Source organism: Gallus gallus, chromosome Z, assembly GCF_016699485.2.
Source record: "Gallus gallus isolate bGalGal1 chromosome Z, bGalGal1.mat.broiler.GRCg7b, whole genome shotgun sequence".
NCBI lineage: Eukaryota > Metazoa > Chordata > Aves > Galliformes > Phasianidae > Gallus > Gallus gallus.
Genome location: NC_052572.1, coordinates 81,898,764 through 81,921,240, shown reverse-complemented (window position 1 = coordinate 81,921,240; position 22,477 = coordinate 81,898,764). Strand labels below are relative to the sequence as shown.

General features: G+C 53.1%; 1 long non-coding RNA gene and 1 pseudogene across 1 annotated transcript; both read right to left on the bottom strand.

Moving 5' to 3' along the window:
* The window catches only part of LOC112530752, a 584,651-nt pseudogene that overhangs the window by 66,480 nt on the left and 495,694 nt on the right, over window positions 1-22,477 (bottom strand).
* On the bottom strand, window positions 1,891-22,234 carry LOC121108436. The gene is made up of 3 exons (XR_005842944.1): window positions 22,196-22,234; window positions 2,266-2,398; window positions 1,891-1,949 (listed from the first exon to the last, which is right to left on the bottom strand). It is a non-coding gene; the product is annotated as an uncharacterized LOC121108436 (long non-coding RNA).

The following is a 22,477-nucleotide window of genomic DNA, read 5'->3' as shown; positions in this document are numbered from 1 at the left end:
GAGGACGGTTCCATTTCTAGAGCTCAGCCCTGGAGTCTTGCTGGCTACATTCCCCTCAGCCATGTCAACCCAGATGCAGAGCATGCGAGCAGAGGCTGCACAGCTGTCCAGGACAGCATCGAACGGAGGGCTTCGATTGAGCTGGAGGTGTAACTGCTTGCTGAGGAACCGTGCAGCCAGAAAGGGAGTTCAAAAGCATCTCTGACACGTACATTAGCAATAGGCCCCCTCTGGTGGCTAAACTGAGCCCGTCGGGCAACTGCGTGTTAGTTGAACCTCAGAGTCCAAAGGGAGGGGACATTCAGTACACCACCACACGCCCCATTAGCGTCACGTAGCTTCTGCAAGTTTTGGCACTAGCAATAGTGGAGAAAAACCCACAAAAGCCCACCCAAGCAAGTCTGATAGGAAGCTGCTGAAAAAGAAAGTCCTCTTTACCTTCCAGATGGAAAGTCAATGATTGTGTGGAATTTCCCTCGCGCAGCTGCGGGGCCTTCTTCCACGTCCATGTCCCTGCTCTCTGTCACAGCGGGAGAGCTGCTGTGGCCTCCCCTCTGTGCCTGTGCCTCCTCCACGGTGAGCAGCTTGGTGGCAGGAGAAGACACCTGCACAGACTTGGGACCTGATGGAGAACTGCGCCCTGGAAGGGAAGACCACAGCTAAGAGGGAGGATCAGAAAGCAGCGGCACAGCCATCACAGTTCTGGGGGAGGTGCCGCACATCTCTCAGCCTTGCTTATCCAAACCACAGGAAAAAGAGGAGGTCAAAACCCTTCCATCAAGCTTCACCTGTACGCAAAACATCACCATGACAGGGACGGTTTTCTCATGCTCAACTTTGGGCTTGGACATTCTCCGCATCCAGCCCCAGAGGATGCCATATTCTCATCTAAGCCCACAAGCCTGCTGGCCCCTCGATAGCAAAAGCGTAGCTCAACAATCCTGGAGAAGGCCTGCATTTGATCAAGGTGTCTCATCAAGACAAAGCTCATGCAGGAAGACGCTCACCTGCTCCATCTCCGATGCCTGATGTGGAGCTGGAGCAGAAGAGGACGTCGGTGTGGTTGATGAGGAACTCCACCACGTCCGACTGCCTCTGCAGTTCCACGCAGGCAGCTCTTCCGCTGGCGCAGGCAGCCTCGTTCTGCTGGGATCTGTAGAAAAGGCAGATTGGAGAAGTCATTGACCCAAGATCGTTTCCCCACGTCTGCATTTGGGCAGCCAAAGGCTGTCCAGTTGGGCTGTGGAGACTTCCGCAGTGGGCAAGCAGTGATGCCACTGAAGACATTCTCCCGGGTGATCAAGGACACACCAGCCCCATCTGACAAAACCAAGAGAGCACAAATTGTCCTCCTCTCCAAAGTGTGCCCGTGGGAGAACAGATCTAAGCCTTGTGCTGAGGCGGAAAAAGAAGTTTACCTGAAGAGGTTGGGAGCCCATACAATTGCTAAGTTCTTAGCAGGCATGTTTGTGATGGAGCAGCTCCCAGCGAGACAAGCCAAGTGTCTCAGCAGGTATTCCAGCGTCCTGGAAAGCAAGAGCCAAACCTTCAGCACCACTGAGCACGCCGGGCTCACATTCACCAAACAAACCTCACTGTTCTTGCTACTAGCAAGTAGATCAAGCTTTCCCAAGTGCCACGCTGCAGCACCAAGCCCCAGCACAGCTCAGCCGCAACCATCACCTGCACCAGCCGTGCCCCCGTGCCCAGGAGCTGACCCAATCCATTCACCCCACGCAGCCATCCACCACTTCCACACACACAGGCATCACGTTGCCAGCGTGACACAAAGCCTGCCATCGCATCATCGCCCTCTGAAATGCAGCAGGGCTGAGCTCCCCACACCGAGGGCAGCAGTTTTCTGACCTGTAGTGAGGTGCAGGCAGTTGCTGGATGACCTCCTGCACTCGGAGCAACCGCTCCTCATCTGTACCGGCACAAACAGCATCCTGGAAGAAAGCAGAAAGGGACTGAGACACACATCATGCGAGTCAAGCGTATGGGGCTAACAGAAAAAGGGCCTCAGAGCTGCAGAGGGCACTGCTGCTCCCATCTCCCACATTTCCAATGGCAGGATGCACACACCAGGTGTTACGGTGCACGCAGTGTGCAGGAAGCACGAGCTGCTTGTTGTACACAGACACCCACTGGATGTCCATCAAAACCCCAACTTCAACAGAAAAAAGACCAAAAAAGGTGCGCAGGCGTGTGTGTGGATGGGAAAGGCCACGAAGAGGGACATGAAGGCCATTGCCTTGTGCTTACCGAGAACTTGCCATGCAGTTGCTCGGTCAGCAGAGGGGTCGGGAGCTCCCTGAAGTACATCTTGCACAGGGAGCTCACGCTGTGAATGTCCCGGACGGTGAGCTCCGGAATCTGCTCCGACTCAAAGTCATGGCTGGAGAGAAGGACACAAAAACAGAGGGCTTGGAGAAAGAGGAAAACAACTCCAAAGCAAGACAACATACAGTCCAGAAGCACTCTTACCGCAGCTTCCGGATCTTGGACGCCACGCCGGACAGGCGGTAGATCCCCTGCACCACGCCGTGCTGCTCAATGAACTCAGCGCAGCTCTGCACGACCTGGGGGACTACAGAACAAGGGCCAGCGCTTAGCTGAGCTCCTGATTCAAGTCCTACTTCAGCCGCTGCCCCTGTCACATCCCATCCACTAAGCCCAGCCTGGCTACTGCTTGCCTCCTCCGTAGAGGAGAAAAAAGGCTGTCGCAGACGGCGCAGACAGGCAGGAGCCGGGACAAAACTGGACACGGACGTGTTCTTGGCTTTCAAGAAATGCCAGGACCTGCCAAGCAGCCTGAAGAAAGTAATTCTGGGGAAGCCAGAGACACTGCCACAAGTCCCATCACAGCTCCCACCGCAATGGAGGCGTGAGACCTCATGTCCAGAAGAGCTAGGAAACTGACGCACTACACTCTCTTGGGCCAAAAGGCTTCCTTGGTTTTCAGGCTAGCGTGGCATTGGCTTACACCTTTGGCTTTAAGCAAATACAAGTGTGCCGGCCTCCTATGAGCATTAGCCTCAGCTTCCCTTGCAGCCATCAACTCCCATTTCACGTTTCTCCACCGCTATCAACCTGCCCCTTGCTAGACATGATCTCCCTTTCTTTCATCTTTACATGCCCAACAGAGGGAGGAAGCTCTCAGGAACGGGCTGTTCCTTACCATCACGGCCAGAGTGGAGAAGATGCTCTCCCAGGTCACAGCCAAACACCCCTCCCTTCTCCTTCTCCAGCTCCAGCTCCCGCTGCTTCGGTTCCTCTGGGCGGGCCTTCACAAAGGAACGAAGGAAGCTGAGGAGCTTGCCACGCTTCTTTGGCACTGCACAACAAAAGGAAGAAACCAGTTCATTTCAGGTTGGGCTCAGTGCGACCAGGCTGAGCGGAAACACATTCTACAGAGCACATAAAAGCGGCAAGAACATTGCCAATACTGCATTCTACAAGGATTCGAGCATTTGCCCAAGCCCTCATTCTCACTGCCTACAAAACAGCAGCCCTATGCCCCGTGGGATGCAGGAAGGATCATCAACACAGAGGAGAACGTGGGATGGATAAAGGAGGTATTCAACACAGAACACACCCAGAAAAAGACTCCATTTGACTTCCCCGCGCCACCACATGTAACATCCGTACCTGGCATTGGCGCTGAGTTGATGAGGGCCTCGGGAAGTTTTCCACTAATGAGCTCCACGCACTCACTGGGGAAAAACCCAACCTGGAACAAGAACAAAAAGACGGATGGAATACTGAATGCAGCATTTTTTCAACTGTTGCACCAAGAAAGAATGGCCTGCAGAAAAGTAACCCTCATTCAACATTTGCAGCCAGAAGACCTACAAAAGCAATACTTGGTTCCGCACAAGAAGGCTCTGTCCTCCGTGCTTGTACAAAGGACAGAGATGGTCAACTTCTGACTGCGTATGGAGCACGAGAGGCTCTTGCTTCTAAGTCACATGAGGAGACAGTTTCCCACCCAAGCCCAGAGCCAAAGGGAAAGGCCTCTGACAGCGACACAGGGAAGCTGTTGACATCCAGAAGCCACCCTGTGCGGGCAGAGCAGCTCTAAGCTGACGTTCCTCACTTGACTGCAATTGCGCCCAGGAGTCTGAAGCTTGTGCCTACCTGAAAGCCACGCTTGCCTCTCCACCAGGGGCTCTGCTCCTTTGCTGGCATAGCAGTAATGCACACCAGGTCTCCCACCTGCAAGACATTGCAACATCAATCCCAGCGTCAGCACAGCTGGGAGGAAAGCACAGCAGACATGGCACCCTTCTTCTGCACTGCCAAAGAGCGCACAGCTTGAGAGCAATTGCACCGGGGCAGCTCTTCAGGCATTTCCCGTCAGAAAGCTGAACGTGGAGGTACAAGAGTCACTGCCATACACACCACAAAGAATACAGATTCTCGGGCCATATGAAACCATCCTTTAGACATGGCTGAACTCCTCCCTGCATCCAACCCAGTGCAAGTCCTCTCTGGACCTGCATCTTCTGGGCTTCACCTCACAAGGCATTCTGAAGGTGTCTGAGAATATTCCTGATGCATTCACACGGTATACTCTTCTGGCCGTGACAACAAGGAACGCCTTCTTTATCTGCTTACCTCCAAGGAGAGCTCATCCGCTGCCTGGGCAATGTATCTCTTAATAACATGACCAGCAGCAATAGCTGGAATATTAAGAGATGACTCCTCACGGACCAGCAGAGGCTTCCCCTGGTTCTCAGGCTGAAACAGAGAGCACAAGCCATGGTGAGGAGCTGAGGACAAACAAGGAGGATTTCAGGGTGCCATCTCGATGCCACTAGCAAGGAAATGAAGCTTTTAAGGCAGCTCTTCAGGGACACCGAGAGAGCCGGAAGGATGCTCTCTCTCTTGAAAAGCAGGAGAGCACACCGGTGGCTCATTCTGCTGGCTCAAGGCAGGGAACAGAGACCAAGCAGAGCTTCACACTGTACCTCCGTCAACGCCCGGTCAGGCCCACGGCTGATCTCGCTGCTCGCGATGCCCATCACAGCAGGCGCGACAAGCTGCAACAGAAAAGAAACACATTTCCTGTGCTCACACAGCACTGGATCAAGAGACTTCTTCAGAACTACTTCTAGAAACAACAACTGTGTGCAGTCTATTCAAACGGGACAGCCGTTGCAATACGCAGCACTGGACCAAGTCGCTGTCCCTCTGCTAGCAGATGGGGACTCTGGCACAAAGCAGCAGATGCATTTGCCCGCAGCACAGTAGCAGGCCAGGGAGAGGTGTCGCTGCTGGGGCTGGAGCTGCTCCCCAGCCCCCGGCTCCCAGCAGCAGCCTCACCACCAGCACCGGCCGCAGCCTTGCCCACGCATTTCCTCTGCCTGCATGCCCGCTGTCGGGCTCACTCACACAGCCAAAGCATGCACGCTTGTGCCCCTGGCTCATGTTGTGCAGCTCTGCACAAACTGCGGCTAGGGCTCTTGGCCTAAGGGATTGCCTTCCTTCACACTAGCTGCTCCCAGCACTACAGGCAGCATCCTGCTGAGGGTTGAGCTGGAGAGGAAGTGGAAAAAACCCACACGTGACCAGAGCTGCATTTCAGCTGGACGAGGCTGTGTTACTACACACGGTGTGACTAAACACGGGCTGCTGAACCATGTGGCAATACAAAACATGGCACGTACCTGGCAAGAGATCAGAACAAGGGAGAAGAAGATCCTCGAACCCGCAGCCGTTCCTTGTCACTTTGCTCTGATCTTCCACGAGCAAAAGCTGCACCAAGGGAGCAGGCGGAGGGTGGGCAGGGGAGGGAGAAAGAGCAGGTCAGTGAGCTTCCACAATTTAGCAAGGAAGGCGAGGGAAAAACCGTTGGACAAATGCCATCTTGATGGATGGCTTTGGAAGTGATGGCCTGGGGGAAAATGGCGTCTGATGGTCCAGATGAAGAAATATGATCCTAGGAGCTCTGCCAGCCAGCACTTCTCAAGCCCTCGCTGCCCACCCGTCTATCCCGCACCGTCTCAGCTTACCTACAAGGCGCTGCACAAGATGGGATGAAGACAAACACACTCAGTAGATGCACAAGTGCAACAAGCCACGTACTCACGCCGAGCTCAAGCGCTCCAATGAAGGGATGCAGCACGCGCTGCTCCTCCCCTCATTCTAGCCGCTTATGACATCACTAAGGGCCACCCGGCTGCTCCACCATGGACGGACAAGGTGGGGAGGCAAGACCACGTCACAAGACCACAGGATTCCAACAGGGCACCCCAGCGTTCGAGAAATCAGTGCGTGGTTGGAATTCCATCCCAGCCAAATCCTGGAGAAGCTGGCATGGGGTTGTCGGGACCAAAGTGCAGGACCCGGAGCTTGGTGCTGTTGAGCCTCTTGCTGGGCTGGGCCTATGGCAAATCCACACTAGGGTCCTTCTTTGCATCCACGGGCGGCTTAGAGCAGCCATCTCTTTCACCTGGATGGAAATAAAGGAAGAGAAATACATAGCACTGCTACTAGACTGCTTCGACAGTTTCTTTCCCGAGTGCATTTTTGCCTTTTGGCTTCCATGACGACCTCATTTCCTCCTCCTTTTCTTTGGGGGGAAGCTGCCCCCAGTGCCTGAGCTTCACAAGATAGCGTGAAACATGACACTAAGACAAACGCTTGCCCTGGGTGCAGGGTGGCTGTGCTTTGCCAGGCATATAAAGGAGGGTAGGGCTAGGAAACGCCACGTGGCAGCCCCAAGCCTTGGGGGTCTTGCCAAGTCTGCATTCAGTCACTGTGGCCACAGCTGCTGCCTCACTGCCAGAACGTATCCGAGGATACAGATGGACGCAGGCACTCCTGCTCCTTCTGCAAAGCCCTCCTCTGCACAGCCCGTTAGCTGCTGATCGCTGCTACGCCAACCGGGCTCCCCTTTACAGCAGCCCTGGGATAAACACGCCTGGACTCTTCTGTGCAGCAGCGAGCTCCAGGGATGAAGCAGCAGAGAGGAAACCAACAGAATCTACTGCTGCTGAATCCACCAGCTCCTTCTGCCCACCAAGATTAATACCGAGGGACAGAACACAAGAGGGATAAGCGCTTTCACATGCACACGGACAAAGAGAATCAAAACAGCTCCTTCCAGAAGCGCTCGTAGGGTAAACCCAGCCTCAGAGACACAAACGCATCTGGTTCCAGTAAATATTACGGCACCTTGGTGATGAAACGCTGTTCTGTTGCTTGGAGAGCACGAAGCATGCTGTGTTGACACGCACAGCAGCGCGATGCCCAAGCTGAGCACGCAAACCTCCCCAGCACCCCTGGCCAATGCTGCCAGGGAAATGCACGACCTGCAGCCCCACACGGCTCGCTGCACGGACACTGGGGGGCTGTCTTAGTCTCAGGTGGGATCCATTTTTCTTCAGTGTCTGCTATGATGCTATGACAGTGAGAACACTCTCGTGTTTATAGTTTCTGAGAAGCAGACCTGGACAGAGCCAAGGCCGTTCTCAGCAAAGCTCTCAAGAAGGAGCTGGGAGGAAACCAAATGAGGACAGCTGATGTCAACGGGCCAAAGGGATATTCCATACCATATGACATCAGGTGGAAGGGGTTATGGACGAGGTGGGAGCTCATCTCACTCTCTTCCTCTGCTTGCCCATTGCTTGGGAGGTGCTGAGCCACTGCTTCTACATCACTTCTTACATACATTCATATATATATGTGTGTGTGTGTGTGTGTGTGCGTGCATCCATTACTTCTGTCCTTTTCTCTACCTTTGGAAAGAGATTTCTCTCAACATATGAGTTCCACCTTCTTTTTTTTTCCCCCAAAATTCTCTCCCCCATCCCACCGGGAAGGGGGGAGTAAGCAAAGGACTCTGTGGTGCTCCACCACACGAGGGCTGCAAAGCAATGGCAGCAGACGTGCAGTGCACTGTCATAAGTGCACATGTACATAAGCAGATGCTCTCATCCACACGTGCAAATCTGAGGGCGAGGAATAAAAGGCTCGCTGGGCCATGGGCAAAGCAGGGAGCAGATGATAGGCAGGAAACAGGAAGGAGTTCAAGACCAGCTCTCCTACACCAAAGACAGGGAGAGCTGAGTCAGCACCACGGGGGGACTTACGACACAGCTTGAGAGCTTACAGAGACCTGAGGTTGCCAAAGGAGGCCGCCAGGGTAACTCTCACCAGTCTTTTGCAGGGCTCTCACGGATGCTTGCGATGCTGACTTCCACTGCCTATGGCATTGGTAGAAAGCCCAGGTGGCAAATGCTCAACTGGTCTGGGTAACGCTTCTATGCTTCCACGGCTAGGACTGAAACAAAAGGAAAAAAAAAAGCATGCAGCCCTATGAAATTTGTCTCTCTACTGCTGCTGTCAGCGTGACATCTACGATGAGCATTACGCGTCCCTGCACCCGACTGAAGATTCATCCAAGTCTGTGGGCACTGTTACCAGCAGTTCCCAGAATATCTTGCGCCACAAAATGCAGCATGCTCCTTTTTTTCACAGGCCCCTCGTTTCTCTCATCAGCCTCAGACTCACTCCACTTCAACTACACCCATCAGAACAGCCCTTCCGTTCTGCTGAGGTAGGAATCCACTGCTGGGATGTCCCCCACTCCCGTTCCCCGCTATGTCCAGCACCGGCGGGGAAAGGAAGAGACACTGCCATCACCTACCCAGACTTCTTGCAGGGCCTTCCAGACCCTCTCACATCACAGGGAGAAGCGGCACAGCTCTCGTGGCACAAAGCTCAGAGAAGGCTGCAGAAATCAAGGTTGCCACCAAGGTGCTGCTTTCAAACAACGTGACTTAGCGGGCACGAGACGGGAAAGACAAGGTTCCGGTTCAGAAGCCTCCAATCCCCGTGGATGTGGCTGTCTGCAAAGACCACAGCTGCCTGCTTTCCAGCAGGGGGACGCTCACCCAGCAAAGCACTCACCCACCAGATGCCTCTCCTACAATCATAGCATCAGCAACGTTGGAAAAGACCTCCATGATCATCCAGTCCAAACATTCACCTACCACCACCATTTCCTTCCCACTAAGCCACGTCCCTCACTACAACATCCAGTGTCCCTTGAACACCTGCAGGGACAGGAACTCTATCACCTCCCCAGGCAGCCCGCTCCAGCGGCTGACCACCCACTGGGAGAAGTTGTACTTCCCATCCAACCTCAATCTCCCCTCATGCAACCTGAGGCCATTCCTTCTAATCCTAGCACTAGTTCCACGGGAGAAGAGGACCACCCCCACCTCAACACAACCTCTCGTCACGTAACTGGACAGAGGGAGAAGGTCTTCCCTCAGCCTCCTCTTCTCCACACTAAGGAATCCCACTTCCCCCAGCCGCTCCCCATCACACTTGTGCTCTACACCCCTCACAGCTTCATTGCGCTTCTCTGGACACACTGCAGGCTTTCAGGGTCCCCCTTCTAGTCAGGAGCCCAGAACTGAACACACTACTCAAGGAGAGGACTCACCAGTGCTGAGTGCAGTACAGTGGCGATGATCACTTCCCTGCTCCTGCTGCCTCCGGCCCTTTGCAGTGCACTTCCACTCTAAACCGTTCCTTCTGCGCTACCGCTCGGATCCTCCCTTAGGGCTGGAGCTCAAGAGGTCAACACAACAAAGAACACAACGTGCAACTGGAAGGCATGTCTCAAAGCCTGAAGAGTGAGAACGGGACCCTGCAGTTAGAGACTCTGAGAAGGGCCTCACAGGATGCCTGGGGAAGGGGACCTGCAAGTCAGACGCAAGGGAAGAGCAACAGCTCTCCCTCCTTTTCTTGGTAACAGCGAGATAGGAGTGGGAGTTCTAGGTTGTGTGATTGTTATCACCATCTGCTGAGTGTTTCGTACCGTGGATCTAATCATTTCAGGTCCAGCTGACTTTCCGAGAAACCTGAAAGCTTACTGACTCATGTACTAGCCTTATGAAGATGCCAGCTAAAAGACGTCGTCAGCATTGTGGCCTACGTCGAAACCATGGCTTTTGTTCTAAAGATCAGAGTGAGTGTGGTGTGAGTGAGATGCGTTCCTTGCAGGGAATGAGGGTCAGCCTGTTTGCATAGTACTGTCTTCTGATTGCGGGGAAGCGTGTCAAGGAAGGTGGTCAGGCTTCTGTGAGACCTGTGAGATCCAAGTGTTCACATCTGAACAAGATCAGTAGGCGGTGTCCAGGGTTGCCTGTGGAAACTCTGAGGAAATGAGGAATCAAGAAGAATTTGGTCAACATCGTGGGAGGCTCCCAGGGGAAGGAAATTCCCAAAGAAGCCCCGTTGGGATGTGCACTGGCACACTGGTGGGATACTGCAGGGGAACCTGGAGGCACCCTGAGGAAGGAAACTCTCACCAAGTATTGCAATCAGTGGTGCTTAATGTGGAAGTTAGAAGATGATGAGAAGCGGCATCGGAAGGGGACCCGTAACTATCATACCTTCTTACAGTTCCTGTTTTTCTTAAGGAAGGAAGGTCCATAAAGTAACATGACCAGTTGTTAGAATGGAGTGCTCTCATTACGAGACTAAGTACTGGGTGTTTATGGACACTGAAGAACTGTGCTGTTTGAATGGTGGGTTCTGAAGTGAATGGGACAAACGGTTTTCATGGCAGAAGTAAGTGTAATTGCTAATGGGAAACAGAAGCATGACTGAGGGTATGTGGAAGTGTAACTGAGGGGATGAAGAGGGGACAAAGGAAAAAGGGTTACAGAGAAAGTGAGTGTATCCGCACCGGCAGGAGAGCAACCCCCCACACCCCCGCCCCAGCCTCACACAGAGAGTGATGTTGTAAACAGCATTACTTGCAAAGGGGGGGAGGTGGAGAGGATGGGGCACTGGCAGTGAGAATAGCCTTCATGTGCAGAGATCTCAGAAACCCAAAATTCCAGTGTTAGCACTGGAAATCTCCGGAGAGGAGAGGAGGAGGTGAAACTGAAACGTCATGCTAGTTGTTTATGTAGTGATGAGAGTTTGGGAAGGGAAAAGCTGCAGAAGGACGCAGGCTGAGGAAGGCCAAGATGAGCAAGGTGGAACAGGGTGGTAGATCCAAAGAGAGCTGAGCAAGAGAAAGGAAAAGAATGGATTGAGGAACAGAGATAGTAAGGCCATTGGCAAGAGCAACAGCTGTTCCTGTTGCGGTGTAGAGTAGAGCCCTAGGACACAGAGGTCCCCTCAGAAAGAGGTAGGGGGGGGGCCTGGAAGAGCCCGTGGAGGGGGAGGCTTCCAGCCCTGCTGGACCAAAAGCACTGTGCCAACTGCAGGGAAATGAGACAGCGGTGCAGAAATCCAACCGTCTCTGATTGCAAAAGCTGAAGAATGGCAACCTGGGAAGTTATTCCTAGCAAATCCACCGGTGAAATTGCAGCTAGGAGAGCAGGAGAAAGAGGTTTAGTTTCCGGTGGGCACGGGTGCCTCTTACCGCCCGGATATGATTTTGCAACACAAGTCGGAGCTACTGCCCAACAAGAAAAGGCTTCCCTTTTGGGACCAGTTGAAGAGAGGCTGAGAAAATAAGGAGGAATACATACATGCCTGTAGATGCCAGGTTCTCCAAAACCGTTCCTCTGGCAAGACTGATCAGAACAAATGGATGCAGAGAGTCAATTCAATAACACTGGAGCTAAGGGTCAAACAAGATGAACTGACTGAAAACGGTAAGTCTGGCTTACATACAAACTGGGACAAACAATGGGGTACCCCCAGAAGTTACAGAAATCTTCACTAAGGTATGCTTAGCCGTGTGGCTATCAGGGATGCCTGGTAGAGCCAAAATGCAGCCCTAAGGTCAAAGCAAGAGCTACGGCTAGCCCACTCAGGGTTAAGCAGTGCCCTTTGAGGATATGCAACTGGAGAAGGAGAAAAGAAACCATAGATAACTTGTCGATTTCGGATTACTAATTGAATGTGAATCCAAATACAATACTCCAATCTCTCCAATGAATCCATATGATCCATACACTTTAGTAACTAAGTTAGGGAATGAGTAGGTGGAGTTTGCCTTCTGGATGTGAAGGATGCCTTTTCTGCCTGGTTTGGCCAAAGGAAGCCTAAGGTCATTTGCCATTGAATAGGAGAGCCCCAGTTCGCGACAAAAAAGACTCCGTTCACCTGGACAGTGTTAGCCAGGGCTGTGAGAACAGCCCAAGGATTTTGGAGAACTGCTCAACTCGGGAGCCTGAGATTTGGTTCCTCCATCCCACGGTGGAACTTGACTGCAGCATGTGGATGCCACAGAAACAAAGAGGGCTGTGTGCAATGGACTGCGAATGTGCTGAATTTCTTGGTTTCAATGATGATCGACTTTCTCAACAGAAGACACCAAGAACTCAACGGCAAGGGACCTATCTGGGACAGGAGGTTACAGCTGGACTTGGAACCTCAAGGACTGCCAGGAAAGAAGCCATCTGCCAAAGCCCTGAGCCACAAAGTGCCGAGGAACTCCGTACATTCTCAGGAATGACAGCAGGGTGCCAACCGTGGATACACGGCTACGGACTGGTGGTAAAGCCCCTTCAGGAAGTGAAAAAGAGTGCTTGAGGGCGGTGGCTGCACCAGTGCTCAAGATTCAAGAACCTGGTAAATTTACGCTAGGCCAAAGAATAACAGTTTTAATATCTAATGCAGTGTCTACTGTATTGGAGGTAAAAGGGGGCATTGGCTCTCACCCCCAGAGGGTCCTGAAATACCAGGCCATCCTGGTACAGCAGGATGATGCAGAAATAACTGTAACTAATATTGTCAACCCAGCATCTTTCCTTAGCGGAACTCCTGGAGAACCAGTATTTCATGACTGCTTTGAAAAAACTGCGGCTATGGACCTTTGCCAGTCGGACCCGAAAGATGAATCCTTAGAAGATGCAGAAGACACCTGGCTTACTGATGCAAGCAGGTTGGTGAGACAAGGAAACCGTAAGGCAGGATATGCAGGAACTGCTACTGACAAGGTCACTGAAACACAACCATTACCTGGGGGGACTGTCTCTAGGAAGCCTGAAATAACTGCCTTGACAAGAGCCTGACATAGACGCACAGATGCTAATTGTGGAGATGGGATGCTACATGCTCATAGGACCAGCTGAAGAGAGCAAGGATTGCTCACGCACAAGGAAAAACAGCCTGATGTAAATCAACAAAGAGCGTGGCTATCATCCATTGTCAAGGACATCAGAAAGGGAACACCGTACCGGAAAGTGGAGAGAAGATGGTGGATCAGGGAGCAGAACAGGTCGTTGAAGAGGGCTTTAATTCCAGACCGTCAACTGAAAATTGCTGAACCTGAGTCAAAACCTGTAAAATGTTTTAAAGTGGATAGCAATCTAATTAATGATTTAGAAGGAAGAGAGCAGGCTGACAGATGGACACGTTGTTTTGCCCTTTGGTATTTTATAGAAATTGGTTCTAAGGGAGGATAAGAAAATGTATTGGGCAAACGGACATTACAAAGTACAGATCCTAGTACCAGGAAATGGGTTCAAGTGGGCCTATTGGGAAAGATAACCTTCCAGGGCAACAGTGACAAAGTGACTTCCAGAAACCCCCAAGAAAAGGGCGGGATCGCTGGATGTTGGCACTAACTGATAGCTTTTGGGGATGGCCAGAGGTATTTCCCTGGAGGACTCCTAAGGCTGCGGAAGTAACGAAAATGCTGTTACATGCTGTTAATTCCAAGGTTCGGGGTTCCTGTAGCAATCTCAGCAGATCGAGGCCCACATTTTTGCCAAGGTGGTCCAACAAAGAAGCACATGACTGGGAATTGATTGGCAATTACACACACCTTATAGTCTGCAGTCATGCGGACAGGTGGAAAAAAATGAACCACCTGATCAAATTACAGATAGTAAAACTTGGCCAAGAGGCTGGGATTCACTGGCCGTCGGTACTACCTTTTGCACTTCTGAGAATTCGGACTAAACCCCGAACCAAGGAAGGATTAAGCCCACATGAGATTCTGTATGGGCGACCTTATACTGTACAAAAGGAAATCTCTATACAGGTGGGGGATAAGGTGTTGAGTGAATATATGGTCAGCTTGGCAAAGCAATTAAAGAAAATTGAACAAGCAGTATTCGGTGCCAGGGCATGAGGCCTAGATGGTCCAGTGCATGATGTATTGCCAGGCGAATATGTTTATGTTAAACCTCTCTCTCAGATTCAACTCTGGAACCAAAGTGGGAAGGACCCTACCAACTTCTCCTGACCACCCACACCACGGCCAAGGTAGAGGGACTTACACTGTGGATACGTCATACCTGCCTGAAGAAAGCACCAGGACCACAGCAAACAGCACAAGAGAGAGGACCACTGAAAATCAGGATCCAAAAGCATGTATAAGATTTTGATAATAATCAGTATGATTGGAGCAGTAGTCATAGCTTGGCAAGTGAATAGCTACTTAAAAATAACTGATAAAATTGGCCAGGCTCTCAACAAATCTTGTTGGATATGCACTGCCTTCCCTAGAGGGGAGGGAAAAGTGCCTGTTTATGGGATAGTGGCACTACATTGGACCATTCCAGATTGGCTAGAGCACGGAAAGTGTAAGTTTGGGATAGAAGACAAGTCACAAAAAGGACCTAAGTTTGAAGGAGTTTGCTTGAAGGAGAAAAGAAACCATAGATAAGTTTTGGATTTCGGATTACTAATTGAATGTGAATCCAAATACAATACTCCAATCTTGCCGATGAATCCATATGATCCATACACTTGAGTAACTAAGTTAGGGAATGAGTAGGTGGAGTTTGCCTTCTGGATGTGAAGGATGCCTCTTCTGCCTGGTTGGCCAAAGGAAGCCTAAGGTGATTTGCCATTGAATAGGAGAGCCCCAGTTCGGGACAAAAAATTGGGGGACACGTAGAACAGAATAAAAATGATCTAGCAGGTAGAAGCCCTGCTAGACTATAGAAAAGGGGGGAACTGAAGAGTGAGAACAGGAGCCTGCAGTTAGAGAGAGAAGGGCCTCACAGCAAGAAAAGGGAAAGTAGCTGCACAAAGTAGAAATAAGAGGCAAACAGAGGGAGTTTAGGTAGAGAGTGCTAGAGAACAAGGGATTCCAAGCACTTTCACAGACACTAGGTTAGGAAGAACAGGGAGGATGAAGGCCATCGAGATAAGGACAGGAGAGCAGCTCGAAAACACATGGCAGGGAGCTGATTAGATGTCTACAGGGCAAGCTGAAACCGGTTCAGGGGATGCCCCACCTTCGGGGTCACAAGTGTGCAGTGAGGAAGACTACGAACCTTCGCGAGGAAAACTACAAGCCTTCATCATCACGACCTTCTACGCACGCGCAAGGAGGAGAGGGACTGCATGCTAATGGGCTCTCGGGAATGGAATGAATATGTCTCCGAATTCCTGTCAACTACTGATTAGCTATTAGTCCGACCTACCTACATCTATAGCACCATTTCTCCTGACAGTGTGCAAGTTAGGTGGAGCGATCCCCCTTGCACCAGGGAGTACGCGCGTCACCAAGAAACACATGCCTGCTCTATATCCTTACCGGCTATACGGTCTGATTGTTGCACGTCAAGCCCAGAAGAGAAACCTCCCTAACCTTGGGCACAGCTCACCAACCAAGAGCCAGGCCTTGCCAACTCGGTTGATCTGAGAAGACGGGAGGGGGCCCGCACATCACACCAGAAGTATCCATTTCACTTGCAGCTACATGGAGAGAACAACACCAACTAACAGGGCTGAATGAATTCGCTCACAAGATGAACAATGAGATTGTTCTTCATTAAAAAGCACACAGAGATTCCGAAACCAAAAAGAGAATGGCAGCACGTCAGATCGGCCAAACAGGTTCCTGTTCCTACGCCTCATCCTCTTACCCCCGCTTGCCTCCCCTCATCCCCTTCCCCTACTCCTCCGTGATGCCCACTGGCTTCAAGTCAGGTCGCAAACACATAGGACTCCTTCCACACGGCTCCAGCACAAAGGATGTCACACTTGTTCCATACACTCAAATGAACCAAGCAGTGCTATCACACTCACTTAACACACACACGCAGAAGCAGCCAAACCCTGAGCACGTACATCCCCTCCTGCACTACTGGAGCCCGCAGCTCACCTTCACACCTCCGGGGATTTCTGCTGTTTTACACTGACGCAGCCTCGCTACAGCTCCATGGCTGTCACACAAGGCCTGCAGGACCTCTTGCTCCGCAAACCCCGTCTGCAGGCATTGCTTCATGAGGTTCACCACCTGCCCTGCTGAGCAAAAACAAGCACTGAGAACAAGAGCAAAGTACTGGATTCCACCTGGCCTGCTCCCCCACAAGCCTCACTCCTGCCACACACATACCCTGCTCTGCAGACTCAGCCCCAAAGCCTGGCTGGGCACCAGCACCTGCATCATTCTTCAAACGCCCCAGCCCAGCAGCAAGGGAACAAAGCAGTTGCGACAGCTGAAACAAAAATGCTCGGGGACATTCCTGCTAGCACTGAACGTGAAACAGATCTACCACTGAGCAACAGGACGTGGGACAAACAGCAGAAAACAACCAACCTCAAGAACTAACTCATTGCCGGTTGGTCCAGATGTCTGCATGCTCCCTCCCACAGCCCAGGCCAAGCTTGCTGAGCTGCTCCTCCTTTCTGCAGAACGACAACGGTGCCCATGGCATGTGGTGGCTATGCACAGCATGCCTTTTACTTGCTTTTCCTCTCTCCGTCTTCCATCACCAAACAGAACCTCCAATCTCTCCTGGCTAAAAAATCACCGAAGGAAAAAAAGAACTGGCAACCTTGCTTTGCAAATTACCCTCTTTAGACAACTCGGTAAGTTGTTTAAGGCAGAAGCTCACCTAGCAAGGACACCTACCTTCGACAAGTTCCACCTGTGGGGAAAAGTTATTCCTCTGTGCCTGCATACTGGGCACGCATTTTCAGCTGCAACAGTCAGCCCAGTTCTCAGCACAGCTTTACGATCCACAGAAAGCCAGTTCACCGCCGCCATCTTTTTCTCTCTTCTGAAACACTCTACTGCTGCAAGAAGCAACGGTTACAATCACAGAATCACAGAATTGCAGGGGCTGGAAGGCACCTCTGGAGATCATGGAGTCCTACCCCACCCTGCAAGACAGGCTCCATACAGCAGGCTGCTCAGGTGGGCATCCAGCTTGGGCCTGGAAAATCTCCAGAGCAGGACAATCCACAGCCTCACTGGGCAGCCTGTTCCAGCGCTCTGTCACCTCACCATGAACAAGTTCCTGCTCACGTCGGTGCAGAACTTCCTGTATTCCAGTTTATGGCCATTTCCCCCCACTCCTGTCCTCACAGACCACTGAAAAAAGCTTGCCCAGGTCCCTTGGACTCCCACGCCCACCTTAGCCCCGGTTCTGGGGGGATGCAAAGGGTCTGGGAAGCACCGGAGCAGTGCTGGAAGGGTTGGGGGAGGGTCGTGGGGTGCCCATGGCCCGGATGCTGGCAGCAGCGCAGTGGCACTGGGGGACCCGAGGCTGTCCCAGACACACGGCCCATCCCACAGCCCTCATCCCAATCCCACAGCCCACAGCCCACAGCCCACCCCACGGGAGTTCCACGGGGGAGGGGAGGGCAGTGTGCTTGGGGGGCCGCGCAGGGCTCCTCTCCCTCTCCCGCTCCCGTTCTCCCGCACACCTCCGGCGGAGCTGTCCTCAGCACTGGCTCCCGTTGTGCCGCGGCTTCCGACTCGGTGCTGCTCCGGACAGCTCCGGCTGACGCCGCGCTCTCCTGCGGGGCGGCCCGGGCTGCCGGCGCGGCGCTTCGCTGACGAGAGCAGCGCCTGACACTGCCGGCTCCCAACGGCCGCTCCCGCGCACGGCAGCTCAGCCAATGGGAGCCGGCGGAGCGAGCTGCTGCTGAGCAATGAGACGCCGGGGGAGGGACAGAGCTGCCGCTGACCAATGAGACGCCGGGGGAGGGACAGAGCTGCCGCTGACCAATGAGACGCCGCGGGAGGGACAAAGCTGCCGCTGACCAATGAGACGCCGGGGGACGGACAGAGATGCCGCTGACCAATGAGAGCCCGGGGGAGGGACAGAGATGCCGCTGACCAATGAGACGCCGGGGGAGGGACGGGCAGATGCTGCTCGCGGGGAGCTCCTCCTGCCGCTGCTGGATGCTGATGCTGACAGGGCTGCAGATGCTCTGCAGGGCCAGCTCGTAGCTGGGAGCCAGGAATGGACACGGCGGGACAGAGGAGAGAGCTGGCGGGGACCAGCCGAGGCATCCAGGAGCATCCAAAAGCTCTCACTCAAAAGCATCACAAAGCCACAGCCAGCAAGATGGGCATGATCATGAGCAGCATCCCGGATGCTGGAGATTCTTTGCTACCATACACTACGGGAGCACAGCTCTCGCTGCAGGCATCCCACAGCCAGACAAAATGGGAACAAACCCGCAGCTCTGCTGCACGCACAGCCCACAGCCATAGCCTTACAACATGAGCTGCCTTGCTGTTGCTTGCATCCATCCCAATCCCTGAGAATGAAGACTCAGAAGGCAGTCAAGGCGTTGATCCAGCACCAGCGTGCTTTTATTCCCTAATAGCCAGGAGGGCCTTTTGGTGAGAGGTCCGGTGTACACATGGGACTCATCCTTTCTTGTTCAAGGAGAGAGAGGCTTAGAGCTTGTGCTGCTGCCCGGTGCCTGGGACTGGAGCTCTGATTCTACGTCCCCCTCCACCAGGCTCGGCTCCTCCTGGCTGACGCTGACCTGCTCCTGCATGGAGCTGCTGCTGTCGGGGCACTCGGGCTGTGCTTGGGGCTGGGCTGCACTGCAATGGTGCCCCGTCACAGTCCAGCTCGGTGACTGTTGTTTCTGGCAGGCTCAGGTCAGCGTCTTCTGCACCGCCGGGAGAGATGAGGGCTTCCACCTGGATCAAGACCTTCATTCCCTCACTGAGTGTTATATGGCCGGCTCTCATCCGAGCCGCAGCGATTCGTGCTTCCTAGCAGCTCTGCCTTGATATAAGCACACAGCGAACCATCGCTATACCCTCTGGCTCTTCTGCGTGGACGAGGGCTCGGTTCACCTAGGAAGGAGTAGATACACAGGCAAACAGTTAGTGGCAAACTTGCACAAGCTGAATTGATGAGAGTGGATCTTGAGATTTGCTTATGCAGTGGCAGCAGGACAAAGCCAATAGGACAATAGCAACAGAAGGAGCACTGTCTCGAAAGGAACTGTTGCGCTTTTGTTGTTTGTCTTTCTCTTTTGTGTGGACTCCAAAGCCCTCGCAGAAAGCCTTCACTCTGTTGCAGTGTTACACAGTTTAAACGTGTGCCTGCTGATACAGAGGCAACACAGAGTCGCAAAGGTACTCTTCCTTCCATCCTAAGTGTCAGAAGGAATAATTCTGAGACATACTGCAGTGGTGCCCATCTCCTGTCTCTTTCCAAAACTACTCGGGGAAAGGCACGAGAGGGGTGTGCTCCGGCAGGTCCACATCTTGACTTCACCAGAGACACCAGATTTGGGAAAGAAAGACAGGACTGAACCGAAGATGGTAGGCACGGGCTTGGACACTAGCAGGAGGAACAAGCCCACTGCAAACATGAATTCCCCTGGTGCTGACAAGCAGGGTTTTGACAGCTGGATGGGCACCCTTACCTGCCAGGACCATCACCTCTGTTTCTGAGGGCTCCCTGGCATCGCGCTGCAGTTGGCGTTTGCCCACAGAGGATGGTTTTCTGGGCCTGAAGCAGGAACACCAACTGCATGCTGGGGATTCCTTCACCCTGCTGGGTGGACTTGGTCTGGAGGGAGAAAAGAGGGAGCGGTGTGAGTCGTGCATGGTGCAGGGTGAGGGAAGAGCTGCCCTGAGCTCTTGCCAACACTTGCTTGTTCCTAGCACTGCCTGGTTCCTGCTGAAACACAACTTTGAAGCTCGCTCTGATTCACACGGTTGAGGTTCCATTCCTAGAGCTCAGTCCTGGAGTTTTGCTGGCTACATTCCCCTCAGCCATGCCAACCCAGATGCAGAGCATGCCTGATAGTTGAACCTCAGAGTCCAAAGGGAGGGGACATTCAGTACATCACCACACGCACCATTGCACTCCACTTGCAACAGTGGAGAAAAACCAGAAAAGCCCACCCAACCAAGTCTGATAGGAAGCTGCTGGAAATGAAAGTCCTCTTTACCTTTCAGATGGAAAGTCAATGATTGCGTGGAATTTCCCCCGCGCAGCTGCGGGGCCTTCTTCCACGTCCATGTCCCTGCTCTCTGTCACAGCGGCAGAGCTGCTGTGGCCTCCCCTCTGTGCCTGTGCCTCCTCCACGGTGAGCAGCTTGGTGGCAGGAGAAGACACCCGCTCAGACTCGGGCCCTGATGAAGAACTGCACCCTGAAAGGGAAGACCACAGCTAAGACGGAGGATCAGAAAGCAGCGGTAGTACAGCCATCACAGTTCTGGGGAGGTGGCCGCCACATCTCTCAGCCTTGCTTATCCGAACCACTGGAAAAAGAGGAGGTCAAAACCCTTTCATCAAGCTTCACCTGCACGCAAAACATCACCATGACAGGGACGGTTTTCTCATGCTCAACTTTGGGCTTGGACATTCTCCGCATCCAGCCACAGGTTGCCATATTCTCATCTAAGCCCACAAATCTGCTGGCCCCTCAATAGCAAAAGCGTAGCTCAACAATCCTGGAGAAGGCCTGCATTTGATCAAGGTGTCTCATCAAGACAAAGCTCATGCAGGAAGACGCTCACCTGCTCCATCTCCGATGCCTGATGTGGGAGCGGGAGCAGAAGAGGACGTCGGTGTGGTTGATGAGGAACTCCACCACGTCCGACTGCCTCTGCAGTTCCACGCAGGCAGCTCTTCCGCTGGCGCAGGCAGCCTCGTTCTGCTGGGATCTGTAGAAAAGGCAGATTGGAGAAGTCATTGACCCGAGATCGTTTCCCCACGTCTGCATTTGGGCAGCCAAAGGCTGTCCAGTTGGGCTCTGGAGACTTCCACAGTGGGCAAGCACTGATGCCACTGAAGACATTCTCCCCGGTGATCAAGGACACACCAGCCCCACCTGACAAAACCAAAGAGAGCACAAATTGTCCTCCTCTCCAAAGTGTACCCGTAGGGAGAACAGAATCTAAGCCTTGTGCTGAGACGGAAAAAGAAGTTTACCTGAAGAGGTTGGGAGCCCACACAATCGCTAAGTTCTTAGCGGGCATGTTTGTGATGGAGCAGCTCCCAGCCAGACAAGCCAAGTGTCCTCATCAGGTACTCCAGTGTCCCTGGAAAGCAGAGCCCAAACCTTCAGCACCACTGAGCACGCCGTGCTCACATTCACCAAAAAAACCTCACTTTCATGCCACTGCCTTGTTCTTGCTACGGAATAGCAAGTAGATCACGCTTTCCCAAGTGCCACGCTGCCAGCACCAAGCCCCAGCACAGCACAAGCTGCAGCCATCTAGCTGCACCAGCCGTGCCCCCGTGCCCAGGAGCTGACCCAATCCATTCACCCCACACAGCCATCCACCACTTCAACACACACAGGCATCACGTTGCCAGCCGTGACACAAAGCCTGCCATCGCATCATCGCCCTCTGAGTGCAGCAGGGCTGAGCTCCCCAGACTGAGGGCAGCAGTTTTCTGACCTGTAGTGAGGCGCGGGCAGCTGCTGGATGACCTCCTGCACTCGGAGCAACCGCTCCTCATCGGTACCGTGCAACAAACAGCGTCCTGGAAGAAAGCAGAAGGGGAGAATGAGACACACATCATGCGGGTCAAGCGTATTGGGCGTAACAGAAAAAGGGCACTCAGAGCTGCAGAGGGCACTGCTGCTCCTCCATCTCCCACATTTCCAGTGGCAGGATGCACACACCAGGTGTTACGGTGCAACCCGGTGTGCAGGAAGCGCGAGCAGCATGTTGTACAGAGACACCCACTGGATGTCCATCAAAACCCCAACTTCAACAGAAAAAAGACCAAAAAAAGGTGCGCAGGCGTGGTGTGTGTATGGGACAGGCCACGAAGAGGGACATGAAGGCCATTGCCTTGTGCTTACCGAGAACTTGCCATGCAGTTGCTCGGTCAAGCAGAGGGGTCGGGAGCTCCCTGAAGTACATCTTGCACAGGGAGCTCACGCTATGAATGTCCCGGACGGTGAGCTCCGGAATCTGCTCCGACTCAAAGTCATGGCTGGAGAGAAGGACACAAAAACAGAGGGCTTGGAGAAAGAGGAAAACAACTCCAAAGCAAGACAACATACAGTCCAGAAGCACTCTTACCGCAGCTTCTGGATCTTGGACGCCACGCCGGACAGGCGGTAGATCCCCTGCACCCACGCCGTGCTGCTCAATGAACTCAGCGCAGCTCTGCACGACCTGGGGGACTACAGAACAAGGGCCAGCGCTTAGCTGAGCTCCTGATTCAAGTCCTGCTTCAGCCGCTGCCCCTGTCACATCCCATCCACTAAGCCCAGCCGGGCTACTGCTTGCCTCCTCCGTAGAGGAGAAAAAAGGCTGTCGCAGACGGCGCAGACAGGCAGGAGCCGGCGAGGAAACTGGACA